Source organism: Narcine bancroftii, chromosome 2, assembly GCF_036971445.1.
Source record: "Narcine bancroftii isolate sNarBan1 chromosome 2, sNarBan1.hap1, whole genome shotgun sequence".
Classification (NCBI taxonomy): domain Eukaryota; kingdom Metazoa; phylum Chordata; class Chondrichthyes; order Torpediniformes; family Narcinidae; genus Narcine; species Narcine bancroftii.
In genome coordinates, this window is record NC_091470.1 from 193,535,047 (window position 1) to 193,543,317 (window position 8,271).

An 8,271-nucleotide genomic window follows, 5' to 3' on the forward strand; every position below is an offset into this window, starting at 1 on the left:
GCTGTGGGAAAGGTAAGAGAGAAGCACAACTGAAGGAGACGGAGGGATAAATCGGGAGGGGTTCACAGGAACTACAGAAGGCATCCAGTTGGAGGCTGCCCAGATGGAAGATGAAGATCCAATTTGTGGGTGGTCTCAGTCTGGCAGTGCAAAAGTCCATGGACAGGCCAGGGAATGGGGTGGGAAAGTGAAATGGGTTGCTAAACTTGAAGAGCATTAGTGAAGTTCTCAAACCAAAAAAAAACCATCAGTAGGATACAGAGATTTGTATCACTACTTGTAGGCTTTCCAAAATGTGCCTAGTCTTTCAGGAACAAGGCACATTAGTGCAATGCAAGGAATCATACAGCTCAAAGTCATCGCTTGAACATCACCCCCCCCTCAAGGGAAATCGAGCTTGGCCCTCTCCGGCAACCCTGTAAACATTTCCTTTAATTATCCACACAAGCACTATTTGGAAAACTGCCCGAAACTGCTTCCCCCCCCCCCCCCCACCTCTTTCAAACTCTGGAAAGGAAATTCTCCCTCCCCCACCCAAATTCTCACCAATTACTCACCCCGATTCACCAACCCTCCCAACTCTGAAAACACTTTATTTACTCTGACCAACGCTCGCCTGAAGCCTGGAGAACCTTCCCCGTAATCTCCTCTGCTGCCTAGAAAAGGAAAGTTCCTTCTGGTGACAGAGATCCCTGGCAAGTCTCAAGATTCAATTTATTGTCAAGTAATTAAAAACAATATCACATTACACAAAATTGTTTTTATTGCCTGGAGCACCTTAGTCAGAGAAGGAGAAGCGAGAGTACCCCAGAGTCATCCCATGTCCGTGATTCACCATAGTGCTCCCGCAGCCACATCAAGAGTCCAATCCAAACCATTTGCAACTGGAGCTCCAGATCTGAACCTCCAATACAATTGGGAACCCTTCAGCACCCTCTTGCATCCCAGTGCAAAACCTGACACCCCATTCAGCCAGTCACAAGCCACCCTCTGCAAGATCTTGAGCATTTTCCAGTGAAGATCAGGAGCAACAATTCAAAAACAGACAGGCTCAAAGGGGAGAAGAAAGCCCACTCCAATAATGTTGAGTAACTATCTTTATTTACAGGCCTTAATGCTGGGAAAAGGCTGAGATCACTGGGCTTTATGCAATGTAATCACACAACTGGTTCTCAACATGTGTTGATATATTTTGAGAATGACAGTTTAATTTGCTTGGGGACAGGTTAAATTAAAAGAAAAATTAAATATTTTGTGAGCTTTTCAAGTTGCACTGCAAAGAAACAGGCCCTTCAGCCCAATGCACAAGACCAGAAAAAAACTACAGAGTTGTGAGCTCGGCCCGTGCCATCATGGGGACCAGACTTCACTCCATTGAGGACATCTACAAAAGGCAGTGCCTTAAGAAACCAGCCTCTTTCCTCGAGGACCCCACCACCTCCTCACCCTGCTACCATCAGGAAGGAGGTACAGAAGCCTGAAGACGAACACCCAGCGGCACAAGGACAGCTTCTTCCCTTCCGCCGTTGGATTCCTGAATGGACAACGAATCACAGATACTGCCTCACTTTGACTTTTTTCTTGCACTTATTTATTTTGAAATGGTTTATAGAAATATTTGCACCATAATACTGCTGCAAAATAACAAATTTCATGACGTGCATGACAATAATCTCGACTCTGACTTATCCACATTGACCAAACTAATCCCATTTGCCTCCAAACAGGGGGTCAGCACATTTAAATAAAAGCCCAGTTTTCTTTTCACCTCACATTAATGCTTTTTTTCCCCAGTCTGTTGGAGATAAGTATAGAAGAAATCAAAATGTGACTGCTTCACAGGGACAGGGGCCCATAAATTTTGAGCAGATTCCTGGAATGGGGCTGGGGGGGGGGGGGCCATAGCTGGAAAAATGTTCTAATTCCAATTCCATGCCCCACTCCCACGCCGATGTCTGTCTGTGGTCTCATGTACTGACAAACCAAGACTGCCCATAAATTGGAGGTACAATACCTAATATTCCATCTGGGCACTCTCCAACCGGATGCATTACATCCAGTTGCTGCTAGCCCATTTCCCATTCTCCCTTCCCCATCCCTCTGTCTCATTTCCCTTAGCTCTCCACCACCTTCCCACTCCATTCAGAACCATCCTCCCTCCCTGTTTGCTGGTGTGCCTTACCCAGCTATGACCTCCTTGCCTGTGGGACCGTGCTCCTTCGACCCCCCCCCACCATTTTATTCAGGCGCCTGTCTACATTTTCTTTATACCTTGGAGGGCTCAAACCCAAAATGTCATTTATGCATCTTTATCTTCGCTGCATAAAATACACTGTCTGACCTGCTGAGTTTCTCCAACATAATTTTTACTCCAATCACTGTGTCTGCAAACTTTCATGTTCTACTTCCTCTCAACTTTCCATATCCATGAGCCTATCTTTTGAATGGAATTGTACCTGCTTCTCCCATTACGTCTGGTGGTTCACTTCACATACCCCTCAGACACTGGGCAGAGGGTCTCTTTTAAATCTTCTCCCTCTCACCCAAAACATACACCCTCTAGTTTGAGATTCACCTTCTCTTGGGAAGACTGCTTTCCTTGTCTGTGCATTTCTAAACTTCAATAAGGTCGCCCTCACCCTCCCACACTCCAGGGAGAAAGATCCCAGCCTACCCTAACAATTCAGTCCCCCAGCCAAGCAAATTTTAAGTTAAATTAAAACATAAAACACGGTAACAGGTCATTTCGGCCCAATTTACACCCCATTATCCTACTATTTTGAAGAAAACCCACACAGATATGGGGTCACAGATATGGGGAGAGCAGGATTCAAACCCCGGTCCCAATCACTGCCGCTGTAAAGGTGTTGTGCTAAACGCGATGTCAACTATGCCACCACAATATTTTTGTGAATTGTCCCTGCATTCATTCCAGCCTAACACTATTGTTCCTTTGGCTGGAATTAATTAGGAAGTTTGTTCAAAAGGTAACTGAGCTCAATGTGTTGCTTACTATTAGATAAAGATAATGCAGCCAGGGGGAAAGGGCCGAAGGCCGAGTACAGGGTTAATGGTCGGATACTTAACAGTGTGGGAGAAGAGAGGGACTTTGGGGTCCAAATCCATACATCTCTCAAGGTTGCTGCACAGGTTATGAAGGCCTTTGGGATGTTGGATTCCAACTGAGCTCAAAAGTCGAGACCTCACTTGTGTTCAGTTCTGGTCACCTCATCACAGGAAGGATGTGGAAGCTGTGGAGAGGGTTGCAGAGGGGATTTACCAGGATGTTGCCTGGACTGGAAAATAAGTCCTACGAGGCAAGGTTAGCAGAGCTGGGATTTTTCTCTTTGGAGCAAAGAACAATGAGAGGAGACTTAAGAGGTTGACAAGATTCTGATAGGCATAGATAAGGTGGACAGCCAGTGCCTGTTTCTTAGGGCAGGAACAGCAAATACCTGAGGGCCTGTGTACAAAGGGAAGGGAGGAAAGTTAGAATAGACAACAGGGGCTCGTTTCCCCCCTCCCCGCTCCCCACAGAGAGTTGTGGGTGCCTGGAATGCCTTGCCAGGGGTGGTGGTGGAAGCTGGAACATTAGGAACATTTAAAAGACTCTTACAGGCACACGGATGGAAGAAAAATAGAGGGTTACGGAATAGGGAGGGTTCACTATTTTTTCAAGGAATATATGGTTCAGCACAATATTAAGGGCCTGTACTGTGCTGCAGTGCTCTATGTTCTATTAATTTTTTTTCCACCACCCCCTCCTCAGAGGGGGTATGATGGGGCAAATGGCCTCCATTCAGTCAGATTCTCCAGCTATAATGCAAAAGGTACGAAGGACTCTGCAAGATGATGAGGTATAGATAGGGCGGACAGCCAGCATCTTTTTCCCAGGGTGACAGTAGTAAACACCAGAGGACATCTGTATAAGTTTAGGATAGTGAGGGTTTTTTTAAAACAGTTGTGGAAACTGGTATAATATGGGCATTGAAATGATTCAGACACATGGATAAAGAAAAATGGAGGGTTATGGTATGAGGGAGGGGAAGGGTCAGATTAGGTAGGTTCACAGTGGGCCGAAGGACCTACACTATGCTGGAATGCACAACAGAGTGGCACCTCCATATACCATCACTGTCTGGTAATCTGTGTACAATGCACAGAACAGGAAAAGGCTACAGAGAGTTGTGAACTCGGCCAGCGACATCACGGACACCAGACACCACTCCATCAATCTACAAGAGGCGGTGGCTCAAGAAAGCAGCCTCTGTTCTCAAGGACCCACCACCCAGGCCATGCCCTCTTCACCCTGCTACCATTGGGAAGGAGGTCCAGGAGCCTGAAGACAAGCACTCAGCGGCACAAGGACAGCTTCTTCCCCTCTGCCATCAGATTCCTGAACAGACAACAAACCCCAGACACGACCTCACTTTCTCCTCTATTGCACTTTTTTTTTTAAAGTCTTGTATTTACGGAATTGTAATTTATAGCAACTTTGCACCTATAATGCACAATACTGTTACTGCAAAACAACAAATTAAGGTGACACGTTCACAACGATAAACCAGATTCTGACAATACTCCCAGCAAGCCCAGTACAAAATAAAGTTGTAACATACTCCTCCCATTAGAGTGAATAATGAAAAAAACAGCAATATAACAAGAGCTGCAAGGTCGAGCACACTGGCACTGTCACAGCTGTGTGTCAATTCCACAAGATTCCTGTTATTCCATAAAACAGGGCAAACATGTGAATCATTGCCTTTTTTGGGACAGAGAATGCAGCTACAACCAAACATCTGTCGAGTCCTTTCTCCAAAATAGATTCAATTTGTATAATTTCCCCATCTTGATTAACATTCAGCCTTTTCTGTACTGAAAAGTGAATTTTTTTAATTGGAACTTATCCAGTGTAAAAAGGCTGCAGGCTAAGGAATTATTAAATATTGATAAATTCACCTTCATTTCAACAGGAAATGCATACCAGGGTAAAGCAAGTAACACACACCAGCAAAAAACTAAGCACAACGAATACGCTGGGGTGGACAAACCGCGGTTCAGGAACCACATGCAGTTCTTTGACATTACATGAGGCTCGCGGAAATGCGTAAGGCTGGAGGAGGTACTAGCGCACCCGGAGCTGCTGCAGGACACTCCAAATCCCTGCAGTCAGACCAGGCCCCCTGGCCTCGCCCTGCCACAGGAGGCAGCTTTGCATCGGGTCACTTCCCGCATAGCACATTCGACTGTGGATGCTCCAGTGGCGCAGGTGTCTGCAGCGGTCAGTGGCAGCAGCGTTCCCAAAGAGAGCGCATCAGGAGCAGGAGTCGTCCATCCACTCCGTCGAGCCTGCTCCTACTTTCAGTGGGATCACAGTTGATCTGGCTGTAGTCCCAGCTCCACCTTTCCCCCATAACCCTCAATTCCCCCACAATGCAAAAATCTATCACGCTACATCTTAAATATAATGAGGCAGAGATTTCCACATAAAATCCGTCAGGGTTTAGAAAATATTTGGTATATAGGTGTACTTTTTTATTATTGAAACTGATATTAGTTAGTTTAAAACAATGCACATGAATAAATATTATTACATACTTGTATATATTTTCTAATATTTATATAAATTCTTTGTTAACAAAATCCACATTTAAAAGTAAAAACATGTATGTAATATATTTTTCATGACTTGCGGCTTTAAAACATCTGAAGTTTATTGCAAATGGCTCTTGCATTAAATAACTTTGACCACCCTGGAATAAGTTTCCGATAGCCTCCCCGTTCGGGGGAAAGCAGCCAACCAACAATGAACACCAAGAGGCCAACAGTCATAGCAAGGTGTACATATCGCCAGCAACTCACGTTGAGCATGTTACAAAAGTAAAACCACCAATAAAATTGGCAGCAGCGAGACAGGGAAAGGGTTCTCTCAATAAGCAGGGTGGATGGGGGGGGGGGGGGGGGCGCAGAAGCAAAATTGAAATATTTAGACCTGCTGGGGTAAAAATCTTGATTCAGTTACCTAATGTTTAAGAACTTCAATTGAGTTGTAGGGAAAGGTTAAACAGGTTAGGACTTTATACCCTGGAGCGTAGAAGCATGAGGGGAGATTTGGGAGGTGTACAAAATTATGAGGGGTATGGATAGAGCAAATGCAGACAGGCCTTTCCACTGAGGTAGATGAGATACAAACAAGAGGACGCAAGTAAAGGGTGAAAGGCAAAGTTTTTGGGAAACTTCATGCAGAGTGATAGGAGTGTGGTACTAGCTGTGGGCTGAATTGGTAGTTTGACATTTTTTTTTTAAATTTGGCCAGATCCAATGTAATGTAGGTGCAGGTCAGTGTCTGTCACACAAGGCAGAAAAATAATTCAGCACAAGGCCTGTTTGATACGAAATGAGTTAGGGGCAAGGGTTAATGTCACATTCGTTGGGTATTTCAGGCCTGTTACAAACTGGGAAGGCCAAGAAGAAGCAAGTATTTTGAGACAAATGCCTGGATTATCCTTACAATGGTGGACTCAACCTCTCTGAATGAGTGATGGTGGGAGATGAGGGTGCTTGCAGGGAAGGAGGGGATGCAGACATGCACCTGGAGAGAAGGACTTCTCTGGGGACTGGGTGATTATGCAGAGACATAGGAGTTAATGTGGGGGTCTAGAGCAGTGGTTCTCAACTTTTTTCCCCCACTAGCACACCACCTTAAGTAATTCCTTATGGCATATGAAGACAGAGAGGACATGTCTGGGATCTGGGTGAGGTTTCAGGGGTGTAATGCATACATACATAAACACCCACCGGGGCCGAGGGGAGACATGTCTGGGGTCCAGGGTTCCCTGCCACCCTGCCTGCAGACTGGACTGGGGATTATGCAGAAACAAGAGACAGGGGAATAATACAGGTATTGGGGGGGGGGGGGGGAAGGTAGAAATACTCGTCTGGGCTGGGTGGTGGATTACATGGGGGTAGAGGAGTTAATGCAGATACACAGAGGGGAGATGTCTGGGTGGGGGATGATGCTAGGGGGATAATTTAGGGGCTAAGGGATTAATGTAGAGATACGGGGATAATTTGAGGGCTGGAATTAACAAAGGGAAACTGGGGTGGGGATAATTTGGGGGGGGGGGTAGGGGAATTAATACAGAAACACGGGGGGGGGGGTAAGCCCAACACAGAGGTACATGGGGGAGGGGGGGGGGGGAAGTAGGGATAATGCTGAGACAGGAGGGGTGGGGGAACACGTCTGGGGGGAGGGGGTTCACTCATCTGGCTAAAGCAGCCAGGGAATAGTTTTGGGGTGGGGGGGGAAGGAGAGACAAGTAAGGATGGGAGTAATGCTGACAGAGAACGCTCCCAGGGAGGAGGAGGGGGCGGTTACACCTCCGGGGCCCCGGACACCGCCACCCACCTGCCTCCGCGGCCCAAGGATGATGTGGAGGTGAGGGTGGGGGGGTGGGGTGGTGAGGATGAGTGGCAGAGATGAGGGTGAGGGTGGGGGTGAGAGTGAGGGGGGCGGTTACATCTTCGGGACCCGGGCCCCGCCACCCACCCATCCACCTGCCTGCCTCCCGCGGCCTGGGCCGCCGACACTCGAGCTCCCTCCTCGTCCTGCTCCGGTTGCGGCTCCACACGCGGGCGTTGGGCCAAGCAGGGCAGAGCTGAGCTGAGCTGGGCCTCGAGCTGTGGTCCAGGTCCCACCGTCCGATCTCCGCCCCGATCCAGCCGGGAGAAGTCGGGATGGCAACCGAGCTGCAGCCCTTAAAGGGGAGGGGGCACCGGCCGCTTAAAGGGGAGAGCGCACCGGCCGCTTAAAGGGGCGGGCGCTTCGGCCCCTTAAAGGGGCAGACACACGGCCAGGGCAAGTTATCTTTCAGATTTCTGAATACACATCACACACAACCCAGATATTCTTCCCCCCCCCCCCCCACCCCCGGGCCAGGCTGCATTACACGTCAATTAAACTTGTCAAGAAACTCAGCAGGTCAGACAGGGTAGTTTATTCTTCTTTTTTCTTTGGCTTGGCTTCGCGGATGAAGATTTATGGAGGGGTATGTCCACGTCTGCTGCAGGCTCGATGGTGACTGAGAAGTCCGATGCGGGACAGGCAGACACGGTTGCAGCGGTTGCAAGGGAAAATTGGTGGGTTGGGTTTGGGTGTTGGGTTTTTCCTCCTCTGTCTTTTGTCAGTGAGGTGGGCTCTGCGGTCTTCTTCAAAGGAGGTTGCTGCCCGCCGAACTGTGAGGCGCCAAGATGCACAGTTGGAGGCGATAT

General features: G+C 47.8%; 1 protein-coding gene across 2 annotated transcripts in view; it reads right to left on the minus strand.

Moving 5' to 3' along the window:
* The window catches only part of LOC138754870 (phosphatidylinositol 4,5-bisphosphate 3-kinase catalytic subunit alpha isoform), a 103,270-nt gene extending 95,512 nt beyond the window's left edge, over positions 1–7,758 (minus strand). The window contains exon 1 of one of the 2 annotated variants that reach the window (XM_069919793.1): positions 7,562–7,758. The gene's annotated coding sequence lies outside the window, so the exon portion shown is untranslated. Of the gene's footprint in view, positions 1–7,557 lie in introns of both variants that reach the window. The other variant, XM_069919794.1, reaches the window with a different exon arrangement.
* Positions 7,759–8,271: the final 513 nt, after the last annotated feature.